The sequence below is a fragment of the Cavia porcellus genome, unplaced genomic scaffold (assembly GCF_034190915.1).
Source record: "Cavia porcellus strain 051 isolate PalLab524CR breed Dunkin Hartley unplaced genomic scaffold, mCavPor4.1 scaffold_10, whole genome shotgun sequence".
Classification (NCBI taxonomy): Eukaryota; Metazoa; Chordata; class Mammalia; order Rodentia; family Caviidae; genus Cavia; species Cavia porcellus.
In genome coordinates, this window is record NW_026947493.1 from 83,392,933 (window position 1) to 83,414,657 (window position 21,725).

General features: G+C 45.9%; 1 long non-coding RNA gene across 1 annotated transcript; it reads left to right on the forward strand.

Moving 5' to 3' along the window:
* The first annotated feature begins 121 nt into the window (after window positions 1-121).
* LOC134477941 (uncharacterized) lies at window positions 122-5,974 on the forward strand. Its single transcript, XR_010050265.1, has 2 exons — window positions 122-385; window positions 3,569-5,974. It is a non-coding gene; the product is annotated as an uncharacterized LOC134477941 (long non-coding RNA).
* The last annotated feature ends 15,751 nt before the right edge of the window (window positions 5,975-21,725 follow it).

The following is a 21,725-nucleotide window of genomic DNA, read 5'->3' on the forward strand; positions in this document are numbered from 1 at the left end:
TGCAAAGTTCTTGAAGCAGTAATTCAAATTTTGTACTTACAAAATTCATGACCCATGGTTTTTACTCCATTGTATTTTGAAAAATCAGTACATTTTACCTAAATATAGGTTTTCTACTTTTTTGAGAAAAACATCAAATGCTCATTGTTATGGATTAAAAACTGGTGGTCAACTTAAGGCCACCTGAATTAAATCAGCATGGTGCTCAGCGTAGATGGCCACCTGAGGAAAGTTACCAGCACGGAGACAGAGAAGACGAGTGAGGCGTTATGGGTTCTCCTAAGCGTTGCTGTTTGAGCTGCTGGTTCCCCTGGAGGAGCTGTCATGACCAGCTTCCCCAGTGTGAGTTCGACCACTGTCATCAGCAGAGCTCGGGACCTTGCTGGTGAGAGTGACTGTGGTTCATTTTGGGGGAGCTCTGGGCCTTACATTGAGCATCGCTCCCTGGTTCTGGAGGGGAAGACGTGTGCTGTTTAATCTCCAGAAGAAGCTTGTCATGCCGGCTTCCTGGCATGTACTCAACTGTTCTCATTGTCAGAGGACCTCCGTGTCGCTGAGGATGGTGTGGTACTCTTTAGGCCAGCCCTGGTCCTTATTTTGAGCATGATTTCTCAGCTCCGGGGTAGAACCCCCATCCCACCAGCACAGCTCCTTCACCCCTGCTGGCATAAACTTTCTAGGTTCCATCGCTGACCTTTGGGCCTTCCCAGCACGGATCTGTAAAAGAGACTGGCGTGAGTCCTTGTTGTGGGCTCTGGACCTCCAGTTGGACTCTTGGGAGGCACTGTCATGGCTCTAGGTTTTCATCTGGACTCAGGCAGGACACTGCTGTGGGATCCAGGGCTTTGGCTGAATATTCCGGGTCTTTAGTGTTGTGGACAGATTTCCTGCACTTCCTGTGTTTAACTCTGGGTGACCGTCATAAAACAGTGTTATAAATTCTGTGTCCTGATTGTAACTATTCCCCTCACAACCCCTGACCACACTCATCAACCCTGAATCTACAATTCCCCGTCTAAGAACAGTGGCTATGTGGATGTAGGGCCTATTGCATTCAGGCAGTTTTTAGGGTTTAACGTCCTCCATTCTTACGATAGCATCACAAGGTAGGAATGGTGTCTATACCCAATTTTAGTATTAGAAAACTGAGGCAGGTGGAGGGTTTAGAGGCAGGACTTGAAAGTTGCTGTGGTGGCTCCTAAGCCCACTCACGAAACAAGAATCCCGCCTTGCAGGGCAGTTTGTACCTGGGCTTAACCTGCTGTTTTGCATATGGCTTTAAAAACTGGCCGAGAATTTCTGCCTTTCCTCCCGTGGAGAGAAGGAAGTTTACATCCTCTCCCATCACAGACGTAAAGTCTGAGGAGAAGCCTTAGTTGCTGTGCTATAAACATATATTAGAGATGCCCCGGGAAAGTCATAGAAGGAACAAAGAGACATACAGTTTATTCATTCACTGATTCACTCATACATCCCAGTATTCATTCAATACTGAGTATTTACTCGGGTGAATACACCGAGGCAGGCCCTGGGTAATGGAGAGAAACACAAGGGGCCGTCTTCCTCCTCTGAGAGAGATTCTCTGCGGAGCTTCTGCCTTTGAAAGCCATTGCTAAAGAGAAGGATTCAACAACTACTCCTGCTACTGGTGTGACCGTCTCTACTAACAACAGAAATAATACGTGATAACGGTAACCAAAGAGCCCTTTACAGTTCCCAAAAAATATTTATAATGTACTATCTCACTTGGTGTCCACAATAACTGAGAAGTAGGAGGGACACATCTTTTCTCGATTTTACACATGCAGAAATGGAAGAACAGAGAATTTCAGCCCCAAGTCTAACTCAGGCAGGGCGCAGCTAGAACACGGTTTCATGGACTGCACTTCTGCTATTATTTCTGTGTGCTCTGGGTCTAGGAGGTGATGCCGGTGTCAGCCTTTTTATGCAGAAGGAAGAAGCTGGAGGGGCATAACCTGACAGGCTCTGAACCACACGTGGCCCGGCGAAAGGCATGTCACCTGGGAGACCTGGACCTCCCAGCCACTGCCAAAGGGACTCGCCTCTGACCAAGGGGGTGACAGTGGACAGGCGGCCAGCAGGACTTGGGCTTTGGCATAGTCCTGACTAATGGATAAGCACTATCCTTTTGGAGAGAAGGGACCGGTGGTGGGGACTTGGGGACCAGTCCCCCTGCCTCATGGAGGAGAATGGCTCAGGAGAAGCAGGGGCAACAGGACCAGTGGCCGCACGGGAAGACACCTTCCTAGAGGGCTTTCCAGGGTCGGCGGCCTTGCATGTGGGCTTGGGCCAGTGAGGCTATTTTGGGGAGTTTTTCAGATAGATGGACTCACACAAGTGCATAAAGATACCAGGCAGGGACATTCATTGCAATGTTTTTAGTTTTTTACAACAGCAAAAAAACTGGAATCAATTTTGATGCTCAGGCATAGAGAATAGTGTGGGCAAACATTTTAAAGATGTACAAACTATCCTTAGCAAAAGAGAAGCAATTAAATAGGATGGTATGGGCCTTTTGTACAAAATAACAAACAGATACACGCATGTGCATGTGACAACTTTAGTATTCTTAATAATGAACATTTATTTCTTTTATAGTTCAAATAATGTTCCAATAAATAACAAGGCAGTTAAATAAATAAGAATAGCCAATACTAGGAAGCGCTATCAGTATTCGGTCCAAAGCACCCCAGAGATACTAACCATAACGTCCATAATAATAGCACACACTTCTGCTGATACAGGGGAATGAAATTCCTGACCCCCTACATGTCTGGTACAAGTTCGTGTTCTCTAAAATTGAACGATGAATTTTAGGAACAACAGAGGTCAAGAGCAGAAATATTTATTGAGAGGAAGAAAGCTGCTGTCTGAGACAGAGGCAGAAGGAGTCCTGAGTGGGTTGCCAAAGATTCTGTCTTTTCTAGGGACGTTTATAGAGCAAAACCATGAGGTGATGTGGGTCTAAGGTGGGGGAAACTGGAAACCTGTGAGGCAGAAGGTCAGGAGGTGGACAGAGCTACGGTCAACCAGTAAGTTTAATTGTTCCAGTAAAATGGACCAAACCAGGGACAAATGGGGGAACTGAGTCACATAGCAAGTGAGCATTCTTTATGGGTCAGTGACTCTTCCCATAGGGGTTTCGGATGGTGATTCCTGGCTTCTCAAGGTGGTCAAAACTACTCTCTAAGGTTTATATTTAGGGTGTGGTTGCATTTGTTTTGCCTTCTGTCTTGAGATCTGGCCCATAGCAAGAAGTGTGAATCTCCTCCAAGGTCACCAGACACCTGGTCCTCTGTGCCAGCTTCCTGGAGGGCCGAGCCCTGTCTCACTACCTAAAATATTTCTAACCAGCTCAGCTGCCTGTGACACTATGGTCTTCCTTTGTGCTAGACAATGTTTGAAGCATTATATATTAACACTTTAATACATTTGACACATTAATTCTTTAATATATTTTAAGTATAATATAGTCATTCTTTAATACGTTAGTAGCATGATCCATTGACTTTGTGCACGTAACCTCTCTCCTACCTTGCTTCTCTAGGTAAGTCAGAAAACCACAGTTCAGACTGGAGTTGAGAGCTGATCTGGAACCAGCAAGACAGCCAGAAATCGTTCTCTCTCAGCCTTGGAGGTACAAAGCGAGCCACTGGTTCCTGGTGGTCAGATGAGATGAGCTGCTTCAAAAAGCCCGGAGACACTGTTTCTCCCAGCAGGAGTCTGGCTAACCTGCTTGTGTAGCAGCTAAGACCTAGCGGGAACTACATGATGGGAAACCACTGGAGGGGTTGCTTAAACGAGATAAAGGGTTTCTATCCATATGAAAGAAGCCCAGAATCGGGTGTGGTGGCGCACGCCTGTCATCCCAGCACTGGGAGGCTGAGGCAGGAGGATCATTGCATGTTCCAGGGCATTTTGGGCTACATAGTGAGCTTGAAGTCAGCCTGGACTATTTAGAGGGACCCTGTCTTGTGAAAACAAACAAAGCACCCTACCACGGCCTGTAACAGAAGCCCACAGCAGCCCTTACTGCATCCCGGCTCTGTGTATGAAGGGGAGGCTCCCCGTGAGGAGCCCCCAGGGAGCGTCAGCTAATACCAGCGTTAAAAGCTCTGCATTTCCTCAGGCTAACCTTCAACTTACCGAGTGGATCATTTCTGTTTCTCCAGACTTCCATATATGAAAGCAATTACCACAGCAACTTGAAACTACAAAGAACTGCTTCAGGAGACATTTGCCATGTTTGAATAGAAACTAGAAACAAACCTAGGGGAAGCCGGGCATAATGGTGCATGTCTGTAATTCCAGCACTCAGGAAGCTGAGCCAGGAGGATCTCTGTGAGCTCAAAACCAGCCTGGGCTACAGAGTGAGTTCAAGTCCAGCCTGAACTGCATAGTGAGATCCTGCTTCAAAAAGACCAAAAAAGAGAGACAGCAGGATATACACATAAAGGAAAGTTCACATGAGAACATGCAGGCAGTGGCCCATCTGTAAGTCAAGGAAGCCCTCAAGGGGACACAATCGTGATCTTACACATCTTGATCCTGCAATTCCAGCCCCCGGAACTGAGAGGAAAACACCCCAGCTATGTGCACCCTCGCCAGTGAACAGGTGTGGGGCTTCGGTGTTAAAGAGAGGGTGCTGTTGAGGGTGGACTGGGTGGTAAGGAGTTGGCCTTCCTCCTGGAGCCTGTTTCTATTTTGAAGGATTTGCATTAGAGAGAGGAGCCGACTTCTCACTTCTGTCCACTTGAGAGTGAAGAAATCTCTCCCCTGGCAGTGATAGCAGAGCTCAGAGGAGGACCTGTCCTTTCAAAGCCCAGAGGCCCAGTCCTTCCTTCCTGCTCCTGCCCAGGGTGCCCCTACCTGTGACTCAGGATGCCTGCCACGGGGCCACTTGTGATGGTCGCACAGCTCACCCACATTCCCATATGGCTTTTTATCAATAAACACAATTTACACTTCAATCTCCAGCTGCCCGAGTCCACGCCTGCCTCTGAGTGCCCTCAGCTGATACAGGACAAGGAGGTGTCCCCAAGCCCACAACAGGAAGGACAAGCATTTTCCAAAGGTAAGGAACCTGCAGCCCCAAACACAGGAGCAAGCCGGAGAGCATACGCGGAGTTCCTAAGTGGAGTGGCCCTGCCGGTGGTTCACGGGCTCGCTCCTGACACACACTGAAGGGACGGGAAGACAGGAAAATGCCCATTGGACTTAGCAAGTCAGGGCCCTAGTAACCTTGGCAACAGCCGCACCAAGACTTTGTGGATGGGGTAGGAAATGTGACCATGCAGTGTGCTGAAGAGGGGTGGCAGCCGGTGTGCCCTGATTCCTTTATGAGAATTGGGGGAAAGGAACCATCAGGCGGTGGAGGGAGTTGAGGTACAAGCTGAGTATTTCGAGGGGAAGGACTTGAGCTTGCTTGCATATGGTGAGGGAGGAGCGAGGGAGACATGGGGAGAGATTTCATTACAGGCAGCCGAGTTAGACTGAAATGTTACAGGCAGTCAGACAGGGCTGGGCCCTGGAGGGAGCCATGCAGAGGGGCAGATACCTTGGAACTGTGGGGGAGACAGACACCTCTGCTGTAGGCCAGGCCTCAAGAGAAAAGATCAAGCAAATGCACCCACATCCTAAGAACTGATATTCTAAATACTCTATCACCCTGAGGAAGCCAGGGGTCATCAGACCAACCCCCTAGGAGAAGAGTCAGGGCTCTGTATGTGTGTCTCACATCTGTCCCCCATTTAATCAATTTTATCTGAACAGTGAATCTTACTGGCTGACCACAGTTCTGTCCCACCTCATGCCCACCCGCCTTGCCAGTTCCCATCTTGGGCCTGCCTCATTTTGTGATTTTACCCTATAAAATCCCTAGAAAAGACAGAGTCTTTGGCAACCCACTCACAACCCCTTCTGTTTTCTCTCAATAAATATATTCTGCTCTTAACGTCTGTTGTTCCTAAAATTCATTCTCAATTTTAGAGAACACGAACTTGTCCTGGACATCCACTAGGTTGGGAGTTTCATTCCCCTGTATCACTTTGATAAAGAGAGCTTTCTGAGGAAGCGAGAAACATTTGACACCAAACTGAATTAATTATGCAAAATTATTGGCTTCCCATTCCCCGTAAGACAGTGTACATCTCCATCATACTGACAGCACTGGCCAACAGAACGAGTGGCCCTAACATGGACTGTCAGCTGTCTCCCTGCTTCCCTTTGCCATAAACAAAATGGGTCTGCCTGGCTGGGTCCTTGGCTGGCCTGCTGGGATGAGGAGGCTTGTGAAGCAGCCCTGCAATGCCAGTGGGCCCTAATTGGTCACTCAAGGACACACAGTGTGGTCAAGAGGGACATCTTTGAAATCATGAGCTGCTGAGATGTTGAAGTCTATTGTTACAGTGAAGCTCACTGATACAAACCCCAAATGCAATCAGAGGGCTTTGCCGTCACAGAGGAGAGAAACATTTCTTATACTCGGAGGGTAGGAGAGGAGTGGACACATGTAATTTTTTGGTCGGTAAAGAAACAGTTCTGTCAGCCTAGGGACATGCTGAAAGTGTCCGAGTTTCACCCACGCTCTGTCTTATCTGGGCACTGAGCTTTCTTTCAGTGGAGGCTGACTTGGTAGGCTTTGTTGGCCTGGTAATAATTTGCCCCAGGCAGAGTGATCCAGAGGGCTCCAATTTGGGAGCTTTTAGGAAAGGCAGGGTAAATGCAGTCTTGTTCTGTCTCTCTCTCAGATGTGCACTCATTTGAATAACTATACATTTATATATTAACTATATAATATATAAAGATAGTATATATATTAACTATATATTTATTAAGCCAAGTACTGTACTGTGTATAGAGTGCTGTGCCAGACACTAAAAAATCAAAGAAGCTATTTTCTAAATCTGTCTTTCACCATGCCTGTCCCAGGTTAGTTGATTAAAACACTCATTTATGTTTTTTATTCCTTGTTTCCCATTCTCCTGTCTCGTACCACATGTTGCTTTCTGTAGCAGCCAGGAATCAAAGCCTTAGTAAAAGTAACTGGAAGTCACTAACTCTGTCCTTTATAGAATCCTTTCTGGAAGAAAGGCTTTTAGTAAAACCCAGTCCTTTACTGTATTACAGCGTCCCGGGGGCCCTGTTCCCTTTGGCCGCTTTCTGATGGATGTCGCAGGACTATGGAACAGGCACCATCCTGGAAACAAGGGGTATAGAAATGGGCGCTCTCGAGGCAGAGTACTGTCCTGTAGCAAATACACAGGACCTGCTGGCCATAAAGAGGAGGCGTAGGGAGAGGTCTGGGTAAAACTAAAACCCTACCGTATGTTTTATACATTTATGTATTTTATTATTTAACTCCATGTACCAAAATACTGTTCCACTTATAACTGATATAACATTACTAACAAGGTTGGGTATTTTGCACACAGTTTGTGAAGTACAGTGTCTGTCACATACTTGCCACACAAATGGGTCCCCAGCCACATCCCAAGTCCTCAGTTGCCGCCTGCAGCTGGTGGCCACAGTGCTGACCAGAGCAAGTGCCAAGGAGCTCACTTCATGGGTGCCAAGTCAAGGTCAAGAGCAACTTAGAGACAACGAGAACGAAGTCTTGATTTTCCCTACATCTCCGGTGACTTAGGAAGTGGCCGACACATAGGCGGTATCAGTATTTGTTGGGCAAATAGATGGAAATTCAGTTTTCTCCACTCTTGTTTCAGGAAGGAAGCATTCCATGCCGGGTTTGGAATTTCCACTTTCTGGTTTTATTTCATACCTCGCTCCATCTTGGTAGTCCCCAGCGGCCAAACAGCTCCCAGGAAGCAGGCCTGGCGCTCAGCACCTGGCTCCTGCTGCAGACTGCGGAGGAGGGGTGGAGATCATGGTCTCTAATAGCGCGATGCTATTTTCTGCCTTCCCATAGGCATTTAGTTTGATGCTTCAAACACAGAATTCCTAGCTCTCCTGTCCAGGTTTCTGTGACTTCTTTTCAGCATGATTTTTCATTGACTCTTTATTTTCAATGATTTTGGTTTGTGAACATTTGCCCTGTAGCTATACATTGTTATTATATCTTAACTCGAGTCACTAGAAGACCAGAGAATGAAGATGAGAGCTGAGAGGCGGGCGATGTCTCACATGCTCTCTGAAGCAGGTCTGGGGTCCTCTTTCCTGAGTGTCTTCCGTCACCCACTGTGGCTGCCTCGATGTCCTGGCTTGATTCAAAGTGTCTGTCTTTAAGCTCTCTTTGACTTTGGGAAGAGCCAGAAGTCGCATGGGGCCAGCTCTGGTGAGTAAGGTAGCCGAGGACGTGTTCTTCTGTTCTTACAAGCCTGCCTTTCTGTTAGATGGCACACAGCGGCCGCATCCACCATAATTTTATAGTCAAATCTAATTTAAAAAGTCACAAAAGAGGTCTTTTAGAACTGCTTCAGAGTGGCCAAAACAGAGAGAGAGAAAGAAAGAAAGATAGGTCTAAGGTCCAGAGAACTAGAGCATTATGTGAGTTCAACAAAGCATACAGGCTGCTTATTTTTACTTTGTTTTTTCATGCAACAAGGGGAATAATCCACTTTAAAAACATAAGCCATTATCTGATTTTTAACTTGGCGAAATGAATTTAAATTCTGTGAAACATAAACATCTTTATAAGGTTTTTTAAGGAAAGTGATAAGGTGGGATAAGTTTATTCGCAGCAAGGGGAGTGTTTTGAAGGACATTAATAGCAATGCACCCTTTACTATAATCATTTTTTCACAATTTAATGCTCACCTTTGGCTTCACTTACTGTGGAAGATTCCATCGCAGTAGAGTGGCTAACGGCTGTATCGTGGACATGTGGGCAGCCATGGGTGTGTGTGGCTGATCAGCCTGACAGCTGGCAAGATCCGAGACCCTCCTGTTTAGAACCAGGAGAAAATAACCCACCCACAACCAGGAGGAGTTGGCAGGGCAGTGACCTGCTCCTGCGAGGGGCCTCTGAAGAGAACCCAGCCAGCAGATGCCTTCACCAGGTTGCTATGAGCCACCGAGCCCTGGCCAGACCCTGACCTGCAGGAGCAGAGCCAGAACCAGCGTATGCTGGGTTGGGCTGTTACACCTGTAACATTTCCACAAGGCACACCCTCCCTAACACGGCCTCATCTCTGGGTTCCTTTACTAAAGGGCTGAAATACTACAGTGTCAATAGGTGTGTGTGTGTGTGTGCACGTGCGCCCGTGTCTTTGGAGTCTCAGTTCCCACTATTGCCCAGCGTGCACGCCATGCTGCAGACATGATGAGCGAATCTCTAAACTACCATCATATTGCCTGCCCCTGCAGGATGCCCCTGGTTCTCCCTGTCTATCTTCCAATCTCGCTGAAAACCCTTCTTTGGAAGACTTCTATGAGCTTCCCATGTGACCCAGATGACTCCCTCCCCGCCAGCAAGACCCAGAGAAGCGCTCTGTGGGTGTACTTATCCTGCAGGAGAGCTGCAGATTCACACATGTGCGCCCTCTCAGACTTGGAACCATCTGGACAAGAGGGATTGTCACAGCTGCCCCAGTAGCAAGTGACTCACATACCTGTGGCTGCTGAGATCTGTCTGATGGCTCCTCTGTATGGCAGAATTGACTGCCTAGCTGCTCAAAGTTCTCATTCAGACGTAGAAGAAAAACACTGGATGATAGTTTTGACAGTGTGGAGATTCATAGACCAGCCTGGGTAGTCTGAGCTCAAGAAACAGGACCTCTGTCCATCTGGCAGTCAGATTCTTAACAAGATGCGTCAACAGAGTCTCAAAATTCCAGCTGGGCTTGTTCTAGAAATGAAATAGATAGATTATCCCGGGGACAGTTTAGTGCTTTCTGATGCTCCCATGGCCCTGCTGGCCCTGGGCTGCCATTGTAACAGATGAGGACTTCAGTACCATCAGGGTCCCTCGGTCCTTGGCGGGGTAACCCAGCATGCCTGCCACTAGCATAGCGCTCACACACTGGCCATTTGATTATGGAACAAATGCTTCACAACAACTAATTTTTAAAAATAGCATTTGGATTAATTTTTTCTAGAATATTCTTTTAGAACAACTTTTCAGACAAAGTATCAAAAGTGTTAAAAAAATATAGTTTATTTTTAAATTTAAGGTTCTGAAGAGCTATATAGTACTTGGCTCTCTATGCTAGTTTTTTATTTTTTAGCCTTCTCAACTCTGTAGAGAAAGGGCTATTAGTGTTGCTTTCTGAATCATTTTGATTCTGCTGGGGAAGATTTGTAAAACTGACTTTAGTACTTGGGAAAAATTAATCCCCTCCCAATACCATATCAAATATCAGCTATGTAACATTAACATAATACATTGTGGATGGAAATATAATTTTTTTAAAAAGGCAACTAATATTTGGATAACCATAGAGGACCATATTTTTTTCTTTGCACTATAGAGAAGAATGTGAGAAAAATCTTCTCCTCATCACTGTCTAGCTTGCTAAATATTCCTTGTATTCTTTAAGGCTGGCTTTTGAATCCTCTTGAATTGATGTTTTGAAGAGTCAGGTTTTATTTAAATGCTAATATATCACTTAATAATTTGTCCTCTCTACAAAAACAACATAGAAACAAGATTCACAGGACAGGTGTTGAGAATAGACCACTTCAATAAGGTCTTCTCCGCTGAGGAATGTGAAAATAGTTCTCATCCATAGAAACAGGGATAAGGAAATGGGGAAATGGAAATAACGGATTTTAATTCGCGGCTCCCACATGGCAAGCAAGGTCCTATTTTTAGGTGGCGCACAGTAATATCAACTCGTGGCAGTGATTCTCAATGCTATTGAAATGGTAAAATATATATTTCTTTCCTATGAAGTTTAAACTTGTGAATTAATAAACAAGATGGGTTGGAAGTTGTTTCCAATCATTAATGCACAGGTGAAATTGTTCTTTCATGGCGGGTGGGCCAATTAGCATCTTTAAAAGAAGCCATCATTATGATAACAAAAACTTGGGCTTGCTGTTGAATAATGATTTCATCTCTAAAGGCACTCTGAAAATACTAATTAATATGACTCAGAAAGCTCAAATAAAAATATGTTCTCTGCTCTTAGACTTTTAGCTTAACAGAGGCACTTTGGGAAACAAAGGAATGATCTATCAGAAAATTATATTTCTCCTTTGCCCGTTGTAATGGCATACAGCTTTTCAACAGTTGCTTGTGTCAGAATGAGGACAGCCTACATTTTGCAGTGGAAAAAAAATGATTAATAGTTGTTATATTTTTGTTTTATCAGAAACATGATCGAAGGGATAACCTGAAACTCTCCTTTAAAAAACACCTCAGAAGCTTAGTTATAATGTAGACAACATCCTTGGATTATCAATACAGGAGGTGATGCTGGTGCTGAGAACATGAGCGGTGGACGAGTCCTGTGGACCACCAGAAGTGGACCATCGGAAGTGAACCACCGGAAGTGAACCACCGGAAGTCCCCCACCCAGCAGTCACAGACTCGCAGACCTAGAGTTAGGCTCACAGGGGATCAGAAAAAAATGGGCTCCCGTGAAACAAAAGGCTGTAACTGAGACACTGTCCAAAGGCTGGCTTCTTTAGGGCTATCACTGGAGAGAAAGCATGAATTTAAAAGATAGCCCATCATCAGCCTGAGATGCCAAGGGTGTTTTCCTGCCTTGGTTTAGACTCTGAGGGCAATCAAAGTCTTTTCTGATAAATTTAACCAATAACGTGCCTTACTTGGATAAAAAATGTGTCCAGTACTTTTTAGTCTATGCATAGCCCAAGAACAAATTACCATAAAAATGGCTCTGATGATCCTGTAACTTCAGCTACGACAGAATTTATATTGATAAGTCCTGTTTTGTAGAAAAATTCCCAATGAAACAAATAACTAAGGAAAATATTCATGGTAGAATCAGCAGACATAGCAGGAACTTAAAACCATAGGGCTAAAACATAGAAACTGCAGGATGTGTGCCTTTATAACAGAGCACTGCTGAAGGAGTTTACTGAAAGATAAAAGAATAAGAAATGACAGAAAAAAAGAGGCAAATATGAAAATGAATAAATGCAATGTCTGGAAATGTATTCCAGAGTCATTCAGAGTAGGAGCTCAGTGGATGGAGTGAATTACCAATCGGATACATAGGAAATGGAACTGAGGCTAATGGAAGATGTATCTGCAGCTAGCATCAGCACAGAGGAACAGAAGTAATGAAAGAGCTAGAGAGCTGTGGGCTGGGCCAGGCAGACCTCAGAGTGCAGGTGGGGAGGGAGGGAATGTTTGAAGAGATGATGGGGGAAACCGTGAAAGGCTTGAATTCGCATGTGCAGGAGCATAATACAAAGCGGGGTAGGGAAGGACCAGATGCATCAGTGCCCAACCGCTGCATGCCACAGACAAAGGTGGACCTAAAACAGCGGGAGCAAAAGAGACCCAGGGGCACTGCAGGCAGCAGGCACCACCCGGGCACGCTGCAGGGCTCCTGGATGCACAGGTGCCCCCTGGGGCTATTGCTACGGACAAGAATCTGGAGCTCAGTGCCTCCTGGGTGGGCTTCCAGAGTCCAAATATGCAGAGCAGTGGGGGCAAGGACTTAGGGCACACTCTGTGCCCCCAGGAGCTGGACCGGCAGGGAGGGCTAGTACGAGGGCACCAGGATGCCACAGTGAGGGGACTGTGTAAGGCAAATCCATAACCCTCAGGTGAGAGGATGCTGGACATAGACACACACACAAAAGAATGTGAGAATGCAGATTGCAATGGCTGTGTGTAAAATAACAGATGATAAGCGTTCATCTTAAGCACGCAAAAGCAAAATGGAAGTGAAAGAGTGGAAAATCAATGCATTGGAAAAGGAGGCATGATAAATAACAGGAGGTGTTTTCAAACCCTGCTTAGTGCCGTGCAAGGTGGGCAGAGATTAGCTCTGCCTTACATCGTCGTGAAGTCATGCAGTAAACTTACACCCCAGGGATAGTACTACAGCGAGGCAGGGAGGGAAAGAATCAAAGGAAACAAAACTTAATTAACTCAGAGACCACTAGACCAGAGGAAAAAGCAAGAATGAAAAACATAACAACTGGAGAGGATCTTCAATGATGAAAAACTATCTACAATTAGTCTCAGTAGGTTAAATAGAGGTGTTTCTCAGAATGGATTTTAAAATTCAGATTGATTCTTTTACTGGGAGTGATCACAAAATATAGCAAATGATCAAAATTTGAAACTTTATTACAGAGAAGACACTTCGCCTCCACCCCCTCAGAACACGTCACGCCTTTCAAATACATTTAACCCACTGTTCTTGCCACTTTCTGAAGCAGCTCTGGAGTGCCCTTTCGTGGGAGTCTTCAGTGGTGGTGCTCTGGCCACCTACATGTCCCGAGCTGAGTCAAAACATTTTCCTTTCATGGTCATTTTGACCTTGGGGCAGAGCCAGAGGTCACATGGTAGTAGATCCAATGAGTGAGGTGGATGAGGACACAGCAGTGGGTTTCAGGAGCTGCCTTTCTGCTGGATGGCGCTCGGCGGCGGCGTTCAGTGTAGCTCTGACCACACCTTGTAAAGGCACTCAGGGCAGAAGACTCCAGCACTGCTTCAGAAAGTGGCACGCAGCATGGGATGGATGTGTTCAAAATGAAGAGGGGGACTCTGAGGGGGATTCACGGTCATAGTCTTTCATTGTGACAATTTTTTAAAAACGTAAACGTTCAGTGTAGTTTTGATCATATCTCAGATGTAAACAAACACACCACATGTAGTGCTCCATTTAAAAGGGTGTTGAAAGATTCATTGGGGAATGACTAAGTTCATAAGCAGCGGGCACAGTTCATGGATATTCAGCCCTTAGAGAGAAAATACCTTCCCTTTTAGTTGAGGCTGAAGGATGGAAGGAGCAATGCACAGGAACCCGGAAGCCTTCTAACCCTACGTGCAGATAACACCAGGCTCCAAAAGTGCCTGTGGAAGTCCAACGGCAGGACTCGTAGTCACGCCAGGACGCCGAAGGTCACTTTGCTCCTCCTATGGCGTCGTGCTTCTTTATATTCTCGCCAGTGGGTGCTGGCAGTGCATGATGACTGTGTTTATTGTGGGGAGTCTGGAGTGGCACATAACACATCTCGACTCTTCACCCCCACCTGCTCCCTCTCTCGCTTACCCCCCTTTCCATGTGAAAAAGGTTCCCTTATTTCCCCCTTGCTGTCTCTTACTGTGCTCTTTATTTATACTTTGGGCTTCTCACATAGGAGAAACCACGTGATACTGAAGCTCGTGTGTCTGATTTATTTCATTTAGCATGCTGGTCTCCAGGTGCATCTATTTTCCAACAAGAGACTCAAGTTTCTGTTTCTTTTTGGCAGAGTAGTGCTCCACTGTGTGTAAACACCACATTTTCTCTACTCGTTCACTTGCGATGGGCACAGGAGCCGTTTGCAGGCTTTAGCTGCGGCCCTCACTCAGCACGGTGTGCACGATCGCTGTAACTCCACAGCATGTGCCATCCACTCTCCCCTGTGTGTCACCTGGCACACTGCTCATGCGCTCAGCCTTCCCTTTAGGCTACCGTGCTCTCCTGGCTTTCCTCTTCCATCCCCAATCCCACATTTCTCTGCTCAGCTTCAAACGGAAAGACCCTGCTAGGGTTCCCCGACGTCGCTGCTTGGGAGGGTCTAATGTGTTCAGTGTGAGCACCACCCACTCAGCTTTTGATTTTTTGACTCTGAATTTGTCCGTTCTTCATTTCCATCCCTGCTCAAAACTGCCAGCTCGCCTTCCTAATAGCTCAGGCCGAATCCTTTTGCCTGCTTTCTTCTTCTCTGACCCCACCTGGCACCTGTCAGCAAACCTTGCCCGCTGCTCCCGCAAATGATTCACAGAGCTCATGTTTCTCACCACCTCCACTGCAGTGACTCTAGCCCTGCCACCATAGCTTGGTAAGAGCGCATTTCCGTTCCCTTCTGCTCTTCTCCCTGCTCCTCACCTCTGCCTGCTAGAGTTGGTTTAAAAGAGGAATTTGGAGTGAGATGATCATGGTCACAGATGCACCCACGTTTATCACTGTGCACCGCTCTAGTGGCTTCTGCCTCACTGAGATGAAAGCCAGGTCAGCACAACAGCCTCAAGGCCCCCGTGGTCTCCCTTCCCGTGTGCCACCCGCTGCCGTCTCCTCTCTCCTGTGCCGGCTTCATGGTGGCTTCGCCACTGTCTTGTGTTTCTTCAGGCCAGGCACAGTCCACCCCTTGAGGACCCCGCCCTTACCCACTTTCCTAACCTTGGACACGCACACGGCTCACACCCCCAGTGCTGGGTCCTAGCTCAGATGGAGCTGTCCAGGCAGCGCTTTCCTGTCCCCTCTGCTGAGACCTGGCTTTGCTCTCCTCTCATGACTGCTGGTTCTTCTTTCTTTGTTTTTTCCATAATGATTATCACCAGCACAGATTCTTCCTGTGCGTTCTCCCTGGCTTGTCTTTCCTCCACACCTGCCTTCCTTTTCTCCTTCCTAATCTATCAGGAAACCTCCTGTGGGAGACCGAGCTTTGTGATGACAAGGACACTTTCTGTTGTTGCCTTTGCTTCACATCCCGAGGTCTGAAAGTCCCGCCTGGCTTGTAGTAGCCACTTAACAAATACTTGGTGAGTGAAAAAAGAAAACAGACCAAACTGAAATGAAAATTAAATGAACTTTAGAAAAAGTTAACAACACAGTTCGCAAGTTGGATCAAAGGCTGTAATGTCCAAGAGAGCACTTTTTTGGTGAAGATACATTGATCATTTGCCCAAACCACGCCCGCATCTGTCTCTAAACCATGCCTTCATTTCACTTTGGTGAAACCAAGTGTCAGTCCTAATTTGCAGTACTGAATTCTACCTGTAACCACAGAGCACAAAAAAGAACAAAAGGAAAATGGAAAAGTTACCAGATTGACATTCAACCAAACACTTAAGTGTGTTGATCATTCATTATAAAGTGGTAGTCATTGTGGACTTCAGAAAACTTTCATAACTGACATGCACGAACTTTTTACACATGGAGAATCTAAAATAGTACTGCAGGGAGTAAAATAGTACAAATAGGGAAATCTGTGTCATTGGGGGAATTAAAAACTAACCCTTTTTTTCTCTGGGTTTTTTTTGTTTGTTTTTTGTTTTTGTTTCTTTCTCTTTAAATAATTTAAAAAAAAAAAAAAAAACCTCCCAGCAGTGTAAATGCAAACCAAGTAGAAGGAAAGAAAGAAATTTGTCAGCATAAATAAGTGAAATACAACAACAACAGACCAGGAAATGCCCTTGTCTGGTTTGGATCCTAAGCATCCCCCGAAGCCTCTGTGGTACAGATTTTGCTCCCGGGTGGCGCCACGTAAGGGTGGAGGAGCCTTGGACAGATGGGCTGGGGTTTGAGGCCTCGGGCTAGGTTTGGGGTCCCCTGGCTGCGAGATCAGTCTCTTCTCCTACTTCCTGAGTTAAAGTGTTCTGCTACACGTGTCCACCACGATGTGCTGTCCCTGGGCCAAAGCAAGAAAGCTGGCCAGCTGTGACCACAACTTCTAAGTCTGAGAGTCAAAATAACTTTTCTCTGTGTAAATTGAACATCTCGGGTATTTGTTATACTAATGGAAAGTTAATTGACATAAACCTTAAAATCTACTCATTGTAATGTTGAATCAAATGGACAAGTCTGTATTAGAACAAATAAATATACAAATGCACATGACTGGGAGAAAAGCACATGTAACTATACAATGCTGAGATTTTTAAAACTGCATAATAATTATTCTTATGCCATATTCCCAGAAGAACTGAAAACATCATACCACAGTGATATATGTGCACCCACGTTTATAGCAGCACAATTGGTAATAGCCAGATCTGGGAAACAACCTAAGTGTCCATCAACTGAGGAATGGATAAAAAAGTTGTATTTTTATACAATATACTCAGCTATAAAGAATGATCACATTGAGATATTTATAAATAAATGGATGCAGCTTGAGACCATACTCATAAGTGAAATAAATCAAACTCACATGTATAAACACTGTATAGTCTCTCTAGTATAAGAAATAGTAAGAATACATAAAAGTATATGGTAATCATGATTCCCCATTACATTGCTTTGAAGCCTTATGATGTTTTCATTCGTGAGTTGGAATGGTTTTATTCTGTTTTGTTTGATTTTATTGTCTGTGATGTATGAACAGCTATGTTAAAGAAAACAAGACATTATAGCAGCCAGTGCTGATTTAATATCATCTTTCTCTGAATTCCTACCATGCTTTTGTTCTTCTGTTTCCATTGGTTGTATCTTATTCGATTTTAATATGTGTGATAGTATAAACAAAATTTTTTGTAGAAAATGAGATAATATAGTAGCCATTGTTTGTTTTTGGTTATTTGGTTCTGAATGCCCTGTAATACTTTCATTCTCTTGAATTGTTTTATACTATTTTGTTATGTTTGATACTATTGTATGTAAAGGTATGCTCAACTATTTCAAAGAAAGAGACATTATGGTAGCTACTGTTAATATCGGGTTGTCTTGTAGTGAAATACTGTGTTGCTTAAATTGTTCTGTACTGATCTGCTTTGTCCTGTTCTCTTTTGTCTTAATCTCTTTAAAATAAGAAAGTTAAAAAATTATTCTTTATGCCAGTACATTTTCTTTCATTGAAAGAAATGGAGATTTTTTTGAATGACAAATTATTTTTTCCAAGTCATCAATTTCATTAAAAATACCATGATATATTAACTTTCTCTAAAAAAGGGTAGTTTTCTTTTTCTAATCATCTTTGGCAAAATGGTAAATGATACATCAAGTTCTTGATAGAGATTTTGAATGCTGAAGCATATTAATCAAATCTATTTAAATACAATCTCAAATCCAACTTCTGTAGGCGAAGAGGGATTTATTGGCTTTAAGACTCAGAAGCTGGGAGTATTCCCTGACTCAGAAAGGCTGGATGCAGTGGTATAAATGGCATCCTCAGAAAAAAGCCCAATTCTCCCTCCGTTTGGCTCTGCCTTCCTGTTTGGATTCATGTACAGGGAATCATTTCTAATGTGGTGACCAGTAATTGCTGTCCCTGAGAACAAAGGGCTCCATGTCTCTTTTGAGTCTCTGCAGAAATCCTGGAGGCCAAGGACTCACTGACCTACTGACATCATGCGCCCATTTCTCAATGGATCTTTTGATCCAAAGATGGGTTTGTGTCTCTCCAGCTCAGGGGAACTGAATTTCTCCCCACTCCACATGGACCAAGAGTTGGGGGAAGACATGAGTGTCCAGGAGACAGAAATACTGAGAGGTAAATATCAGTGATAACAGCAACACTGACAACAATCTGTCTCTAAATGACTTAGATGCGATTGGAAAATTAGGCGCCTACTTTAACTGTGCTCGAGGAAACCAGCGTCAGCACTGTCTGCAAGAATGCAGCTGAACCAACTTGATCCAACTTGGATTTCCTTTTGTGCACCGTTGTGGGTTGTCCCCAGCCTCACCCCACATGTTCAGGGATGTCGTGTGCTCAGTCTGGCTAACACGAGCTGTACTCCCAGCACACCCTGGGTCGGAGACCCTACAGGAAGACATAAAGTCCTTGAACTGAGTGAGGAGATGACTTTTCCTTCAGCCCTGCAGCCAGTCTTTAGGGGGAAAAAAAGGAGAGGAAATAGGAATGGAAAAATGGGAGAAACTGGAGCGGAACAGGAAAAGCTTTGCTGTTCTCCACGTGTCTCCTGCCCACATGAATGGGGGCCACAAGGCCCTGGGTGACAATCAGAGGCAGGTGGCCAAACATGTGCGGAGGGGGTGTCACTGAGGTGCTTGAGGCACTGTTAGTTGCTATGTGACTGTGAGAAGTCCATTTTTACTGGGGTTTTTGCTTCTTGTGTTTCATAGATGTCACTGAGCAAAGGACATCCCACAGAACATTCTGTGACATCGATCGAGGAAGCAGTTTCTCAGTCTATTTCCTACTTGGTGAGAAAATGTCTGTTTTCTTTCTGTGAGAAACGTTTTTGTGGGGCGAAAGTATCTGCATAATCATGTACACCCGGGAAACCCCCCTTCCCATTCCCATCAGGGTCGTTGAACTCTTCCGGGCTGGGCTGTACCATGGAAATCCTCAGATTCTCCCCAGCACAGCAACGCGGCCCTCACCCCTCCTCCCTGCCTCGCCTCCTGCCACCCACAGCTGGGCAGGTCTGCAGGAGCAGCGGGTCTCTCTGCAGCCCTGTCTCCCTCCTCGAAGGAACCGGGTGGCAATCAGTAACTGACTTACAGATCACATTTTAAAGTTTTCCTGTGCTTGTTTGTCCCGTCCCTTCTTTTCCTCCCCTTCCACCCCTGCTACTCACAGTGACCCTGAACTGCTGCTGCTGTCACACACAAGCCTCACTTGAAGGTGACAGCGAAGCAACAGGGGCTGACCCTTCCGTGCCCGAGGGGAAGGTGGGCGCAGGACGATGCCTGGGGTCCCCGACGAAAGACCACAGGGTTCATACCTTCCTTTGGCTGAAGCAAAAGACAGACCCTGGATTGTGAGAGTCTCATTTCTCAAAACTTCCAGTGAGTGGATCTCATACGCCAAGGGGCTGAGTTTCTTATTTGCCCCAAAGGTCACTGCCTTCCATGACTGTCCCCAAAGGCACCGAGAGACCAAAGCACGCTTGTTGGATCATAGCAGACCCAGTCATGGCGGAAAGTGTAACATTAAATGTCATGCATCATCCACATTAGTCAAGAAAAGTGTCCCCGACAGCTAGAACCTCAGGTAGGAGATGAAGTGGGCACAATATTTCAAGTTTGGCTCAGATCAGGCTTACGGCTATGGCGTTCAGACTACTGGAGCAGCTGTGGGGCCACAGATTTGCCCTCAGGGGCTGAAGCTGAGGTCTGCCTGGCTTAATTCAAGGAGTTTGACAGTTACGATTACCAGAGAAAAGAAGGGCAGGGAGAGAAAGGGGAAGGAAGGATGGAGAAGCAGGTGGGATTACAAGGCTGCGATATCAGGATTCCACCAAGTCCTCATCAGCCTTCATCATGCAAGTCTGATGCAACCTTGAAGTCCTAGTTTTTCCATCTGTAAAATGGGAGTCACGGTACCTTTTCTGGTTACTTTACAGGGTTTTTTAAAAGATTAAACAGAAAAGACAGACCAGGTAAGAGGTTTGCTTCAAGGAAAGAACAACACAGAGGATGTTATAAAGACCCAGCTAGGTACCATGCACCTCTGCACCTAACTCAGGGCTGCTGGTGCAGTAATGTGGGGTCACACTGCGTGGCTGTGGGTAGAGCAGGGTGTGCCCAGTGGAGCACGTGCTCAGCAGGTTGGCAGATGGACCACAGAAAGCACAGAAAAAAACCAAACTTTAAACATGTAATTTAGAAATAGCACGTGTGAGTGTCATGAATTAAACAGAAGCCTCATTCAGAGCTGAGGAGCAGGGTGTCAGTGTGGTTCTGGACTCAGTTCCTGCCCTTGGCCTTGTGTCTGACTTTGGCCTTTGCCTTCCCCCCTTTCTGTTGCTGCATTTCTCACTTGATGATCCCAGGGAAGCCGGTTCTGGAAAATCACACGGGAGCCGTGGACTCAGCCCCACGAACGGGCTCTTCTCCCGCAGCACCCTGAAGGGACTCTCCAAGGTGAGCACAGGTCAGGGCCCGGCCCTTCACCTGGAAACACAGAGGTTGTCCGGCAAGGGACGCCAAATGCCCTGGTCACATGGATTAAAGCAGCTTGTGATGTTAATGCTGGCCTGCAGAGGCCAGTTAGGGTGGCCCTAGGGTGGCCTGTGAGAGGATCCAGACAATTCTGCTTCCTGACATTCCTTCCAGAATATGTACTCTTCTGTTCTAAAGACGTTCCTGGGCTGCAAAGTCTTGTTAGTTTTGCTGGCTCTTTATTTTCTTCGTTGTTTCGTTATGTATGAGGATGAGTAAGAAAATATCTAGGCCTACCAAGAAGTCAACTCCTGGAATTCTCTGTGCGAGCCTCAGGTAAACTTTATTGACCTGAGCATATCATTCTGAAATCGCCCAGCTCTAGACAAGCAAACTTGTTTTGACAGTGGAGAGCAAACATCTCTGGATGAAGCCGTCAAAAGCACAGACAGGTTGCTCCCTAGCGAGGACCTCATGACTGCCCGGATGCTTCTGGAGTTTGTGTCAGGAGATGAAGCTTTTGCCTCTACTGATGGCTTCTTAACACCGAGGCCAGGGATGCACAGCACTGCGGGTTTATGACATTTTACAAACCAGTGTGGTCAGGTTGCTTCAGGAGTTTTGCAGGTGTTTCCCCCAGCTCTGCTGAATCCAGGTCTGTTTGGTAGAAGACGGAGACCGCCAAGTTAGCAGACGTGATCTGAAGCCCAGCGCCTCTGTCCCCTGGCCCTGGGAGCTGGCCAGTCCTTCTTAACCCTGTGAGCACTCCGTGACTGCCAACACTACGGAGTCTTGCCGTGGGCCCAGGAGGATGCCGAGGAGCAGATGATCTGATCTGCTGCTGCCTGAGTCTTGTGTGCCCCAGATCCCTATGTTGGCATCTTGTCCCCCAAGGTAATGGTGGTTGGTGGGGCCTTCAGAAGTCCTCGAGGTTGAAGATCATGAGGCTGCGACCCTGTGATGGGACCAGCATCCCCATGAGAAAAGCAGAAAAGATGAGAGCTGTCTTGCTTTCTTGACACCATGTGAGGGCATATAAGG